The following is a 16,550-nucleotide window of genomic DNA, read 5'->3' as shown; positions in this document are numbered from 1 at the left end:
GTGCTGAGCAAATACTTTAGATGACTTTCAGGTGAATATTAAAATGATACATTTGTGAATCGTTATTTATACAGAAGAATCTTAAACTCTTGCCTTAAGGCAGTATCACCTACATGTATATGCCAATCAGAGCATGGCTGAAAGACTTAATTGCTACAGTGGTTAGACGGAGCCAGTAGTTTGCATATACTTTGTCTTTTTTTTTCAGTTTCTTAGTATGATTATCTATTATTTTATATCACAGGTTTCATAAATTAAAAGTAAAACATTATTTTATTTTATCTTTATTTGTAACTAAATGCTCAAAGGCAGATATAAAAAGAGTCAACATTAGATTTATTCTATCACATTTATGATCTAGGACTTTAAGCTTCCAAAGCATAATCAACTGAGTTCCCAGTTTTGAATTTTAAAATGGATCAATGCCCCATTTCCTTCCCCCACCACACTCCACCACTGGTGGTATCATAGGGTTAAAAAAAAAAAAGGCTTATTTATTTTATTTAGCTGAAACTGTCTCTTATTTTGTTTTACATAATGAAAACACCAACTTTCTCATTTAAAGAAAATCATGACCTAGGGCTTTGATGTGGAATAGAGGCACAGACTGCCGTAGGAAGGAGTGTGCTAGGATTAGCTGCTCCTGGCTGGATCTGTATACTCTAAATCTCCACACACCAGAGCCAAGTGCCTGGCCTTTTGACATGGTATTTGAATTTGGCTACTGGGAAGGATGGATAAAAACCGAACAACTATGTGTTGGTTTCATCTTTGGGTTAGAGGCTAGGGATATGGCTTTCTGTGCCCCTCTGGGAACACAAGAGCTAGGCTAGCATTTAATTTCATCATGGGAATCATCCACTATGACCATAGGGGGCTATGCCTGGCAGTCCCATTCTCCTTACTATATTTAGTCCATTATGAATATGGAATAACACTGAAAATGATTCACATCGACATCCCTCTGTCTAGCCTAATAACATCAATGTCGTTAGCAACAAATGTAAGTTCACTCTGACAGTATGATTTGGGATTCTCAGGTCCCCCACTGTCCTTCCCTGCCTGTACTGAGAATCTGGACCCAGCAGCTCAGCCTCCTCCTCCTCAGGGTAGAAAAAGATAGAGAATCTGAGGAGAGAAAGGGCTGCTGTGGGCTATGTGGACTGTTGATAGGACACCGTGCCAACTGGAGTCAGGGCCTTATCAGAGAGGGTGAGCGTGAGGAGAAATGAAAATTGAGGCTTCCTTCCTCCCTCTCTCTTCTCTTCATCTTGCCCTTCTTACAGTGGCTCATTACCTATACATGTCCACCAGAGCTGCTGATATTCTGCAATACCAAATGTTACTCTCTTACCCGCCAACTTTGACAACATCATCATCATTAGTATTTCTTTTCAGGCCTCAACCACAGAGGAGTGTCCCATATACTATTGCATATGTCACCCTCTTAGGAGTGGAATCATCTGTTCTTTGGAGTATTCAGCAGTCTAAATAAAGATCTGTTTTCCCAAGAGAGGGATGGAGGAGGTGAGAGGGAGAAATGGCATACTGTCACTTCCCTTTTTTTTTTTTGCCTACACTTTAGAAGAGAATCTAAGTTTCATCTACACAGTGTGGAACTGAGCTTTTGAAGGGTCTCAGACACATTTATTTCTATTTTAACAATGGAAAATATAGACAAAATTTAACATCTCAACCATTTTGAAGGTGTTGTTTGGCGTTGTAAAGCATATTCACATTATTATGCAACTGGCCTCCAAACTTTCTTAGAGACAGAATGATTCTGAATCACAGGCATTTAAGTCATCGTACAACTTGGGATAGGAATCTTCTCCATGCTCTCATCAATTCAGGTCCTGTGGCAGAGGCTTTGTGGTCATATGCCACCACCACAACTCCTCAACATCATCTCTAAATACCCAGTCATAAGGTGAATGGTTGCTGTGTGAAACACTATGGAGGAAAACAAGACTACCAGCTCATCTTGGTGGCCGCTCCTTAATGATGGCTGTCCATGACACAGACACAGTCACTCTAAAGTCGCCTCGTTTTGAATTCTTCTCTGCCTCTTCCTTAGGACATGTGTACCTTACTGCCCTTTTCATGACACGTGATAGTCAGTCTGAACAATGGCTGTGGCTATTTGTGGAATTCACCTTTTCTTGGAACCCGTAAGGAACTTATCTGTTGTTGTGGGAGAAAAGGTGGAATTCGCTACTATTCTTCCAGTGGTAGGTATTTTACTTCCTGCTCATAAAACTTGTGATCTGTTGCTCATTTTTCTTTTCACGGACACACCAACTCTCAATTTTAATGCCAAGTCATAGTATAGCCTTTTGAAAATATTTTAAGCATTAATTAATCTCAATGCTTCCAACATGATTGAAGCCATGGCAATAGGCTCAGCTTCAATAGAGGCTACACATGTGCAACAATTCCAATGATGTCAAATCACCGCATGACTTCCAGCCACTGTGAGACATCTTTGATTGTAAGAGGTATTGTGATTCAGAGAGAATCACATTCACTATGAGAAAATGTGCATCTTATTATCCTTGTAATACAGTGCAGGTTATGTGTCTCTTGGCAGGATATTTAAGTTCCTGTGCCCTGGGATCCTAATCTATAATGTGAGGCTAATAATAACACTTGCTTCATAGGGTGCAAGTGAAGATTAAATGAAACATTTATTACCAGAATTAATGTATAATAAGGATAGTTATTACTAATGATTATCTTTGCTGTATCCAGGTATACCTGACGATATCTATTGTTATATAACAAAGAAACTGTAAGTTTATTGGTTTAAACAAAATCCATATTCATTATCACATAGTTTCTATAATGTAGGAGTTTGAAGTGACTTGGAGGGCTACTTCTGGCTTTGTCAGGTTCCCTGTAGGAGCAGCAGTCATCTTTACTGTCTACTGAGGCTGAGGAATCCTATCCCTAGATGACTAACTCACATGGCTTGTGGCTGGTGGCTGGTGGCTGGTGGCTAGTGGCTGGTGGCTGGTGGCTAGCCTTCTTCCATACCTTTCTTCATGCCTTGTCCAGGGTCTTCACAACAACCAAGTGACCCAAGATAGCAAGTGCCTTTTCAGACAGTCTCAGAAATTGTTTCCTTTCACTTCTTCTTTCCTCATTAGAAGAGTCTCTGAGTCTTGTCTGCACTCAGAACTGAGCTGCACCTCTTGAAGAGAAGACTATCGGGCTTTGTAGACATATTTTCAAATTACAACATGATAACTTTAGATCAAAATAGTTACCCTCATTCTTCCATTGAGAGATCTTCCATCTCAGTTGTGGGCTGTTCGATATCCTATCTTTCATCTTCCTTGTCAACTGTCTTGGATGAGGTCTCTATAAAAATAAATAGCACATTTAGATTAGGATGCTTTGGCAAGATTTTATTGCCAGAATGTGTGGGCAGGTGTTTAGTGGTGTAGGAACCTGGAGACTAAAGCAGTTACTCCCTTAGAACCAAAGGAATGAGAGCAGAGGATTTACAGTTACTGAAAATGACAAGCACACCAGACACCCTGATCTGCAGAGAAATAGTGAAGGGATACCACCAGCCTGAGGCCACTTGACAGGGAAGAAGCTCAAGGCATGTGCATCTTGACTCTTCTCCCTTCCCAGTTATTTTCTTCTGCATTTTCTATTCTATCATACTTCTTAGTACTTCACATATGGCTCCAGATGTTGAAGGCTTTTCTCAACCTAAGTACCTCTCCATTTCCTGGTGCACATCAGCTGGGTGTCCTGCAATTTTGCTTAGTTATGACACTATTTACCTGTAGAAAACATAAGGTCCCGCACTCTCATGAAGTTGGTCTCTCTTCAGCTGCCAAACACAAGTCCAGGCTGTCACTCATTCTTCTGACTGACAGCTTTGTACTGGAGGTTTCCTCAGCCTTCTGGGATACAGTCATTTGCTAGCATGGCATCCAGAACTTGGAAGCAGTTTATTACTAAGTTACTGATTTATGTAAAGGCCTATAACTCATTCATAGCTACATGGAAAAGATGCATATAGTAGCAGATGTGTAAGACCTGCAAAGGTTCCATGCTCCCTCTGGGCAAATTATCCTCACAACTCTTCCATGTGAACCCCAACCCGGTGAACCCATCAGTTTTTCATTTTTACAGATACTTTATCAAACAGATATGATTGAAGAAGTTACTAGCCCTTGGTGATCTAATTGGTTTCCAGATACTGTAAGTTCAAATGTGATGAAAGGTGTTTGTTATGACTGATGCAAGATGTTCCCTTTACCTTTTCCTCTCTCAACACTCAGAATCCCAACATTTCAGGAACCAGGGAGATCAAATAGATAAACGCTGCTAGTGAGCAACAATATCACAGCCCATTCTGTATGCTCACTGTGAGGAAGTGAAAGGCATAAAAACCCCACTGGATATGTCCATAAACATTAGACTGCTAATGTGGGAGATAGCATGGGGAAGAGAAGTGGATGCCAGATCTGGAAAAGTGAGCAGAGGACAATTAGTAGGGGTCATTCCCTCTGTCCCTCCACGTTCCAAAGAGAGCACTCAGAAAATCCCACTGGCAATTTGATGATCACAGGGAGACACCAAATTAGTCACACTCCCTTTTAAACTTAAATCATTAGATGCTACCAAGTCCTTCATCTCAATTTATAAGAGAAAATGAGGAGAAGAAAAACTGTTATAAGTAACATGAAAAATAAAACCTAGGGCTGGAGAGGTGGCTCAGTTGGTAAAATACTTGCTGCCCTGAAAGCTCTCTCAATCTCTAGAAGCCGTGTGTGTGTGTGTGTGTGTGTGTGTGTGTGTGTGTGTGTGTGTGTGTTTAAACCAAGAATGATGACATGTATTTGTAATCCCAGCACTGGGGTGGTAGAGAAAGGAAGATCCCTGGGATTTGTTGGTGAGCCAGCACCCTTCAGGTCTAATAAGAGACCCTGGCTCAGAAAACAAGGTGGGGAGTGAATGAGGAACACACTCAGTATCAGGCTCTTGTCTCCATACCCCTTTACACAATTTACACAGTCACTTACACATATACATGTACACACAAACATACACACAAACAAACATGCGTACATATATACACATACCAAAAAATAAATAAAACCTGTCATGATCTCTGCCTTTGGGCACCACAAGGCTTGGGCTATTGTTCATAGTAGCTTTCTTCCACCATACATCTCAATTTCACTATCTTTTGCTTATATCTCAGCTTAATGGGATTCTTTGCTTTGCAAAGATAATTAAACCCGAATTCTGCAGAATACAACTTCTGTGGTCAAGTCATTGCCATAGGTATCCATTGGATTGTACAGAAAGGGAAGCCGAGAAAGTCTGGTGGATTTTCAGTGTTCTAACCATTGTCTTTCATATTGTTTATGTCTATGGCAGTAACCAAATCACTCTGTTACTTGAGACCCATCATCCACTTTGTAAAACAATTTTTTTTTCTTTACTCTTCTTGCTGGTCTAGAAGTAGGAACAATTGAGCATGAGCCGAGGTTGGCCTAGCTTACAATCCATATGGAGGATGATCTTATTGTATAGGAGCCATTTTCCTTCACTGGGCCCTAGAGCATCCAAACACATGTGAATGAAGTTCACAGGAGATGAAAAATAAACTCCCAGTAGATTATTAGATGTCAGAGCAAGAACAGCATCTCCCATTCCCTGTTCTTGACTCCTGAACCCATACTTTCTGGTCATGGGGCAGGAGTGACATTTGTTGGAGGTGTATATCACATCCTGAAGTATAACACAGGCTCTTGGCCCCCAATTTGGATACAGCTGAACCTTCTGTACAGTAGGCTACACACATCCTATTGTCAAGCCAGGTGCCTCTGCAAGTAGAGGCATGCAATAAAACCACTGAATTCTTTTGGTTTTAAAATGAACTTTTTAAGGTTTGCTTTTGTAAATATTTGTTATTTATTGACTTGTTTATATGTGTATGGATGTTTTGTCTGTACGTATGTCAGCACCAATTGCATGGTGGGTGCCCACAAAGACTAGTAGAGGACATTAGATCCCTTGGAACTATAGTTACAGATGGTTTTGAGCCTCTGACTAGGTGCTGGAAATTGAACCTGGGTCCTCTGACAGATCAGCAAGTGCTTTTAACTTGTGATTCATTTCTCCAGCCTCTTGTAATGTTCTTTTATATGGTCCATGTACTGCTAAGGTACTGCCATGGAGGACAGGGCCTTTTTAAAACGGCAAAAATGACATTGACTGAACCATCTCAGGAACAAAAAAGCAAATCTGTGTGAGGCTGATTTGTATGGGGCGAAACAACTAGCCTAAAGCACAAAGGTTCCTCTGGGAAATAATGGCACATAAAGGGCTCTGCCTGGGCCTCTGCTGTTGGCAGGTTGGTCACAGAGCTAAAGCACTAGTCCAGTTTCAATGGGGAAAGACCATGCTTCCATGGCCACTTTGTACCTGGGACCACTGATCAAGCACTGGGGTGGTTGAGGGAAATGTTGATTGACATCTTCACATCTTCAATGGAACAGAACGGACAGGTTCCGTAGTAGCCTGGGCTCTTTCTGTAATTTCTTTGTGCTCTTTTCAGCAGCTCGAGTTCATTATACATTGCTTCCTTTTTCACTTTTGTGATTCTGAGGCTAAATCCTAGTTCATTATGGGAGCATCTGGTCACATCATCATTTGATGAACCGTAAGATCCCCATGCTTTTCCAGAACCAAGTTTTAAACTGCTCTTGTTTAAAGAGTTACTGGTACACATTCATTGTACAAAGTTATGGATTCTGTAGGATAATCTTATTCATGCACATCAAGTCCCTTGACCACACTCACTCTCATTGCTCTCTTTTGTCCTAACCTTCTTCTAGTCCCCCTAATCTTCCCAAGTCACATATGATAGTAGACGTGTAATAGTTGCATGAATCTGACTCGTTCTTACTATAAGGCTCTCCAGCTCCCTCTATTTACCTGCAGATGATAATTTTGTTCTTCTTTCTGAATAAATAAAATCTCATTATCCATCCATCTATCATCTATTTATCTATATTACCTATTAATTACTTGTAGTGATTTTACATATAAGAATTTCCTTCATCTATTCATTGACTGATGAACATCTAGACTGATTGACTCACTAGGCAATTGTTAACAGTGTTGGGATAAACGTGGATAGGCTGCAGGTATCTCTATAGTAGGCTGACTTAGGTTGCTTCAAGTACCTTCCCAGGAAGAATACTAAAAGTGCCAGCTCCACTTTCAGTTTCTAAGGAGCCTCCAGGCTGATTTGAATGGAGAATATACTGTTAAATTCCCATCACTAGTATACAGGCTTTCTTTCTCCATGCATCCTCACAAGCCTTTGTTACTTGTTTTCTTTAGGTTTTTGTTTGTTTGTTTTGTCTTACTGGCTTTATTTTTTCCCTGTTACTGAAAATAGCTTTTTCTCTCACATAATATATCTGGATTATGTTTCCCCTCCCTTTACTCTTCCCAAATGCTCTCCACCTCCCCTTCCATCCAGATCCCATCCCCTTTCTGTCTCTCATTAGAAAACAAACGTGCTTCTAAGGGATAATTTCCATTATGAACACAGATGCAGAAAATATTAATAAAGTGCTTGCAAACTGAATCCAAGAATATATCAAAAAGATTATCCACCATGGTTAAGTAGGTTTCATCCCACAGATGCAGGGATGGTTCAACACATGTAAATCAATAAATGTAATCTACCATATAAACAAACTGAAATACAAAAACTACATGATCACCTTTAACAAAATCCAAAACCCTTCATGATAAAAGTCTTGGGAGATTAGGGATATAAAAGACATACGTCAACATAATAAAAGCATTTACATAAAACCCATAGCCAACATCAACTTAAACAGAGAGAAACTCAAAGCAATTACAATAAAATCAGGAATAAGACAAGGTTGTCCCACTCTCTCTGTACTTATTCAATATTGTACTTGAAGTCTTAGCTAGAGCAATAAGACAACTGAGGAGATCAAGGATATACACATTGGAAAGGAAGAAATCAAAATGTATTTATTTGCAGATAATATTATAGTATACATGTGACCCCAAAAATTCCACCAGGAAACTCCTACAGCTCATAAACACTTTCAGAAAAGTAACTTGATGCAAAATTAAACTTGCAAAAATCAGTAGTCTTCCTATATTCAAATGATAAATGGACTGAGAAAGAACTCAGGAAAATCACACTTTTTACAATAGTCTCAAGCAATATAAAATATATTGCTCTGATAAAACAAGTGAAAGATTCGTATGAAAAAAATCTTTAAGACATTGAAGAAAGAAATTGAAGAAGATACCAGAAGATGGAAACATCTCCCATTCTCATGGATTGGTAAGATCAATGTAATAAAAATGGCCATCCTGCCGGGTGGTGCGGCGGCGGATGCCTTTAATCCCAGTACTTGGGAGGTAGAGGCAGGTGGATCTTTGTGAGTTCCAGGACAGCCTGGTCTACCGAGTGAGATCCGGGAAAGGCACAAAGCTACACAGAGAAACCCTGTCTCAAAAAACAAACAGACAAACAAACAAAACAAACAATCAAACAAACAAAAAATGGGCATCCTACTAAAAGTAATCTATAGATTCAATGCAATCTCCATAAAAAATCCTACACAATTCTTCACAGATTTTGAAAGGACAATGGAAATACATAAAACCCAGGATACCTAAAACAATCCTGAATGACAACAAAGCAAAACAAAACAAAAAACCTGTTGGAGGTATCACCATCCTCAACCTCAAATTGTACTACATAGTTATAATAATAAAAACAGCTGTATTGGCACAGAACAGAGATGTCAATCAATGGAATGGAATTGAAGATCCAGACATAAATCCACATACCTGTGAACATTCAAATTTTTATAAAGAAGTCAAAAGTTTATACTGGAAAAAAGACAACATCTTCAACAAATGGTGCTGCTCAAACTGGATGGCTGCATGTAGAAGAATTCAAATAGATTCATACTCATCATCCTGTACAAGCCCCAACTCAAACTGAATCAAAGACTTCAATATAAAAAGATACCCCTGAAAGAAGAAAAAGTGGGGAATAGAGAAACTCATTGGCACAGGAAAAGATTTTCTGAAAAGAACACCATTAGCATAGGCACTAAGATCAACAATTAATAAATGGGACCTCATGAAACTGAAAATTTTCTGATTGGCAAAGGACATCATCATTCACACAAAGCTTCAGCCTAAAGAATTTGAAAAGTGTTTTGTTTTGTTTTGTTTTGTTTTTTTTTACCAATCCTACATCTGATAAAGGGCTAATGTCCAAAATATATAAATAACTCAAAAAAAAAAAAAAAAACTGGGTATGAAGAAAACAAATAACCCCATTTAAAACAGGATACAGATCCAGAGATTTCTCAAAAGAGGAAACTCAAGTGACTGAGAAACATTTAAAGAAATGTTCCTTAGCCATCAGGGAAATGCAAATCAAAACTACATTGAAACTCTACCTTCCATCCTTTATTATAGCCAAGATCAATAACACAAGTACCAGCTCATGCTGGTGTGGATGTGGAGTAAGGGGAACACTTACCCATTGCTGGTGGGAGTACACACCTGTACTACCACCATGGAAATCCATGTGGTGGTTCCTCAGGAAAATAGGAATTGATCTACTTCAAGATCGAGCTATACCACTCTTGAGCATATAACCAAAGAATGCTTCATCTTACCACAGAGACACTGGCTCAACCATATTCACTGACGAGCTATTCCTAAGAACCAGAAACTAGAAACAACCTACATGTCCCTCAACAGATGGATGGATAAAGAAAATGGAACATTACTCAGCTGTTATTAGCTTTTGTAACAACAGCACTACTCCCTGTGCTGAGCTGGACTTACAATGTGTTTTCAGTTTGCCTTTTGCTGATGGCTAAGGGTGGTGATACTTTCTCATTATTTTATTGTTCCTTTGCACTTCTGCTTGTCCCTTTGACCACTTCTTATTTGGATGGGTTGTTTCTTTGGTGCTAATATTTGTGATTGTCATATCTTCCCTATATGAAGTGCCTGTTAGATGTATAATTGGCAAAGATTCTCCATCCTTTGTTTCTTTATACTATTTTTTTTTCTTTGCCATTCAGATGTTAACCTAACACAACTCCGCTGGTCAATGCTGGTGATTATTTCCTGGGCTGCTGCTGGAGTTCTGTTCAGAGAGTCTTTGCTTTTGCCTGTATATTGAAGTGTTTCCTCTAGCAATTTCAAAGTTTCAGCTCTCACATTAAAGTCCTCGGTGCATTTTGAATTGATTTTTTGCATGGAGTTAGAGGCAGGAATTAGTTTTGTTCTTCTACATGTGGATATCCCCTTTTCCTAGCACTATTTGTTGAAAAGGTATCTTCTTCAATGTGTGTTTTCACCACAATTGTTAACAATTAGGTGACTGCAGTGTGAGATTATTTTTGAGTATTCTGCTTCATTAGTTCATGCATCTGTTTTTGTGCCAGTACCATGATTTTTTTTATATACTATGGCTCTATATAATTTTGGAGAGGTATTTATAGTACATTCAGTTAGCATTTCTTTTTCTGCTTAGTTTTGCTTTAGGTATTTGGTATTTCTGTTTAATTTTTGAATTCTGTTTTCTGGTTCTGTGAAGAATGCCATAAGAATTTTGGTGGACTACCTTCAGTAATATAATCATATTTACAATGCATTCTGATGATCCATTAACACGGGAGGCCTTTCTATTTTCTAGTGTTCTATTCATTTTTTTGCTTTGGTCTTTTAGTTTCCATGGTAGGAGACTTCCATTTTCTTGGTTAGGTTTGTTCCTAAGTGTTGTACTTTTGAGGCTATAGTTAATAGAATTGTTTCCCCAGTTTTCTTTTAATCACCATGTTCCTTTTTGATATATAGAAAAGTTACTGGGTATTTTGTATGTTGATTTTGCATCCTTTGATTTTGTTGAAGGCATTGATCTGATCTGAGAGTTTTCTGGGAAAAATCTTTAGAGTCTTTGATGCATAAGATCATACCCTCTGAGAGAGGGGTAATTTGATTTCTTCCTTTCCTATGCAGTTCTCTTTTATTCTTTTTCTTGCCTTATTGCCCTAAGTTTCCAAGTACTGTGTCAACCAAGGCAGAGAGTAGAATTTTTTTCTTTATCCTGATTTTTTTTAGAGGAAATGTTTTCAGTATAATGTTGACCATAGGCTTGCTTTATTGAGACTTTATTATCTATCTTTCTATTCCTAGTTTTTTCAGAGCATTTATTATGAGGGGATTTTAAATTTTACCACAAGCTTTTGTGCATATATCAAGAAGATCACATGATTTCTTTCCTTGAGTCTGTGTGCTGTATTAAATTTACTGATTTGTATATATTGAATCATCCTAACATCACTGGAATGAAGAAGCTAAGTTGGTCATGATATATGCTCTTCTTTACATTCTGTTTGATTTGTTTGCTAATATTTTATTGAAGAGTTTTTGTCCAATTTCATTGTGAAATTGGTGTATCATTTCTTTTTTTTATGTTGGATAATCTTCAAGTTTGGGTATCAGAGTAATACCGGCTTCATAAGATGAATTTGGTGGCATCTCTTGTGTTTCTATTTTAGGGACTGATTTGAGGTGTATTTGTATCAGTTCTCTAAGGGCATAGCAAGATTTAGCAGTAAACCCATCTTGTCCTGGGGCTTTTTAAATTTTTATGTTGAGAGGTAATTACTTTTTCATTCTCATTCCTCACTGAAGATTTGTTTACATTGTTTATGGTCTCATGGTTTAATTTTAATGTAGCCATACATGTTTAGAAATTATGTATTGCTTCCATGTTTTCCAAAGTACCATAAAATAAGTTTTGAAAATATTCCCTAACAAGAAGGGAGTGTCATTCTTCTTTGGAGATAGGGCTGCAGGTGTGTAGTTCATGTCTCAATGGATGTCTACACACGTGTCTACACGTGTGTGCCTATGGACAACAGTAATTAGACTCATGGGGTCATTAATAACAAAAATAAAATAAAAACAGTACATAAAGCTGGGAGGGAGACAAGATAGGAAGCACTATGGGGAGTTGGGGTGAGGTGATATTAGATGGATATAATCAAAATACTTTACATAAATGTATGAGAATTTCAAAGAACAAAAGAAAATATTTTAAAATATGTTCACTGAGCTGGGAGGTGGTGATGTATGCCTTTAATCTCAACACTCAGAAGGCAGAGGCAGGTGGATCTCTGTGAGTTTGAGGCCAGCCTGGTCTACAGAGCGAGAACCAGGACAGGCACCAAAAACTACATGGAGAAACCCTGTCTTGAAAAACAAAAAAAACAATAACAGTTAGAAGACATTTTTACCTCTGACTCAGTTCTTTGTTGTTGGAGGTCATATTCCTTCTGGTTTTCCTGAGGTCACAGTGTTGATTTCACCTTGGTATTTTTACTGACATGAAGATAGGTTAGTTCATGACTTTCACTTATTCTTTCCTAACACAATATCCTTCATCATTGGGGACCATGTAGGACAAAAAGTCTGTCTTTTACTAAATATTTCTGTGCTAAGAACCAGTGGAAAGACCCCAAAATGAGTTTTCACGGGCCCATTGTAATATGATCTTGGGCCAAAACTTTCCTTATTGTCTAATCTCCACAATCCTTTGGTAATCTTAGACCAGGAGTCCACATATCATCTCATCTCCACATGTCTCCACTGGACAAATAGACCATGTGACATTTTGCATCTCTACAGATTAGCTCAAAACTATTATCTTTATATGATATGTATAAAATGATTATACTTTATGATTATCTTTTATTTTAACAATCACAACTGGCTAATTGCTTCAGATATCTGTGGTAACAGTGCAGTATCAGCTTCATGGTACATCAGTTACATGATGTGTCCTTGCAGCTATACTGAAGGGTCCAAATCCCCAAATGATCTAGCCTCCTCCTCCATCGAGAGGCTCTGAGTCTAAGAATAGGCTTAATCATGAGAACTTGCATAATGTCTAGGTTTTTGCACATCAGATCTAAAATATTTTCTCTTACATAAGCCAAGACTTTCAGTAGATGTCAATCTATATTAATGTCTTCATATCCTGTGACTAATTAGTCTTCATCACACATTAAAATAGTCTGATTATCATTCCATCAGTGTGCCCTGTGATAGTAATTGCCTCTCTAATCTCTGTGTTGCCACCTGGTTTTACCAGTACAGGATCTAATTAGTGCCATTGAAATCAGAGAACTCTAATATATTATACCACAGCCCCACCTGTGCCTGTAGCCTACATGGGACAGACAACAAGAGGAGCCTCCAGAAAAGCTAGGTTTCCTTATCAATATATTTGTTAAATTCTTGGGGGAAATAAATATCCTTCAGACACTCTTTTTGAGGAGATATGTGTTAATTACTTTTCCCATTGCTGTGAGAAGATACCATGGCAAGAACAACTTAAGGAAAATAGGATTTATTTTGGTTCATAGTTCAAAGGTAGTGTCCATCATAACAAGCAAGGCCTGGCAGTGGAAGCTTGAGCCAGCTGGTCATGTTGCATCACAAGTGAAGAAGCAGAGAGAGGTGCATGCTAATGTTCAGCTCACTTTCTGACTTCCTCCGAATGTCCATGTCCACAGTTAATGTGGGTCTGTCACATCAATTAATTAACCAACTTAATCCCTCACAGATATGCTCAGAGACTAATGTGATCTAGACAGTTGTTCATAGGTGTGCCTGGAGGCTGTGTCCTGGGTGATTCTAGACCCAGTCAAGTTGACAGTCAGTATTAACAATCACAGAGTGATAAAATCAGGACGCCTATGAGTAGCATATGCAAAGGATCCATTCTAATATTCTAACTTATTGAGCCTTCAGACCTATTCCCATGTAAAAGTGTTAAATTTTGACATTTTGTTCTTATAAATTTGAGGCCATCATTGATGGTAGGTCTTGATTAGGCAAAAGGTATACACAGTGTCATATTAATATTCTTATGTACAGGAAGTCAGCTTCTATATTTATCCTAGACTAATCTCAGAGGCAGTTTTTAAAAAATATTATTTCCTAAATCCATGTGAACAATATCTACCCGATTTCACCATAATCGCCAGTGCGTTGATTCTTCAGTCTACCTCTTAGTGATTCTCATAAACTATGAACGGAATGCCAAACCTCTGCTGTTTACATGTCCTCTGATGCTTGTCTATCATAATTTAATCTTGGTGAGCAGACTCACATGTTCTCACCCTCGTCTACCTCTTCCTTGAGCTCTGCCAGCCCACTACAGCACAGCCACATGGGTGTCCTTGAACAGCACAGCCATATGAGTATCCTTGAACTCACCAGTTTCTTCCCTTCTTGGGTGTTTGCTCCAGCTGTTTCCTTTGCCTGAAATTTTCTTCCTTCTGACCTCTGAAAAGCTGCTTCCTTAGAATCCAGACTTCAGAAGAAATGTCTCCCTTTTAGAACTCAGCATTGTCCTATTCACCACTTACGGATTATTTGTTAGTTTTTCCTTCTATATTTCTCTGCATATTGATTATTTCCTTTGACCTTTAGAATATTAGCATAAATTTTATAATGCCATGAAAAAAGTAAGTTTTTTAGTAAATGTCTGTCAAATGAATCAATAAATGCATGAATGGGAGGAACTGCTTTAGTTAATATGATTTCACCAAAGGAAAGCCAAAATATAAATGATTGGTTAACTAAATTATCGGGAGAAACAGAAATTAAGACTAAAAGGACATGAAGTCTGATGCAATTGATTTTTTTTAAATGTTCAGGTTATTTGGGATAAAGCAGGTGTATAATTACCAGGGTTTGAGTATTCAAATTGAAGCTGATCAGATTATGTGTAAGGATGGGATTCTTATGTTTGAGAGACAGCTCAGTCAGTAGAATGTTTGACTGCCATGCAAGCATGAGGACCTGAGCTTATTCTCTAGAATTCTTGTAAAAAGGCTGGGCATGGTGGCCTGTGTGTGTATGTGATCTCAAGCGATGGGAAGGTGGAGACCTGGAGTTAACTGGTATGTCACCTGTTCAGTGGGTATTTCCCAGATCTCAGTAATAGGAGCTATTTCAGAAAACAGTGGGCTAGGAAGATGGCTCAGTTGATAATGTGTCTGCTGTATAAAGATGTGCGCTTAGATTCCTAGAATCCACGTAAATAGCCAAGCATGGAAGTATGGTCATGTAACTCTAGCATTGCAGGGATGGAGACAGGAGGATCTGTTGAAGCTAAGTGGCCATGCACCTTGGGTGAATTGATGATCTCCAGACTGAGTGAGAGACCCTGTTTTGAAAAATAAAGCTAAGAGTGGTCAAAGAAGATACTCTAAGCTGACTTTGGGCCTCTACATGCACTCATCCAAATGTTCACATTCATGGTCACCCACATGCACATGTGTACACACCCACACTTACACATAATGTTCATACACTCATACAAACAGCAGGTGTAGCACCTGAGGATGAAATTTTCCAAGATTTTCCTCTAGTATATAACACACAACACACACACACACACACACACACACACACAGAGAGAGAGAGAGAGAGAGAGAGAGAGAGAGAGAACCATACAAACATGTGTACAACTACATAAACAATTTTTTTAAAGTAAACACTAGAACTTTGACCTGCAAATGGCAGCAAACTTCCCGAGCCTGCAGTAAGCAATTACCTGCAGTAAGAAATCAAGGAAGTTAACAGCAAATATGCAATAAACCAATCCAAGAGCTACACAAGGTACCCCCAAAGGTCCAGGTCTTAATACACAGCTTTCCCACTTTCAGCCTATGTTTAAAAGCTAAGATCAATTAGGCCATTCCAAATGTGTACTTGTATCCACTCATGTAAGATGTCCTCCTAGCTAGCCTGCCTGCTGTATTGCTACACCAACAGCCTTCAAATAAGCTTCAGGGTACACTAAGCACCATCCCTTTCTTCTACTGCAAGGCTCTCCCACTCCTCTGCTTGCATTTGAGTCTCTGCCAAACGCATGCGATGGTGTCCAAATTCCTTTGCTAGCAAGCTCTGAACAAATAGCCTTTAATTATTCTTAGCTGGGTGGTCTTCGCTGATTTCCACAAAGACACCAACGTGTACAACACTAGAAAATTCAGGATAATGAAGGTATTCAGTGAGAATTTTCCACCCAGTTGTGCTATGTAGACCGGACCTCTTGGATTTGAGATGAAGCTTTGCATTAAAATGTTGTGTCTAGAGTACCATGCGATGCCAGAATTGTCTAATGAGGTTGCATTGTAGTGTGTGATACACACTCCCGAGAGAATTGACGAGATATCACTACCCACCCTTGGCGTTTTTCCTCTTCACCAAAAGAACAGAGGGATGAGTTTGAAAAGGGTATAAAGTTTCTTTAAGAAAGGTCTACAAATTAAATATATGTGATTATGTATAACTATTTATCCTTAATGGATGTTTCAGAAACAGAATTCTAAGGGAAACTGCCTTACTGTTGTGGTTGCCTGTTTGGGTATTGTGAGCAGGAAAGCAATTGCTTTATTCAAACC

This window comes from Onychomys torridus, chromosome 11 (genome assembly GCF_903995425.1).
Source record: "Onychomys torridus chromosome 11, mOncTor1.1, whole genome shotgun sequence".
NCBI classification, from domain to species: Eukaryota; Metazoa; Chordata; class Mammalia; order Rodentia; family Cricetidae; genus Onychomys; species Onychomys torridus.
Note: the sequence above shows the minus strand (reverse complement) of the source record.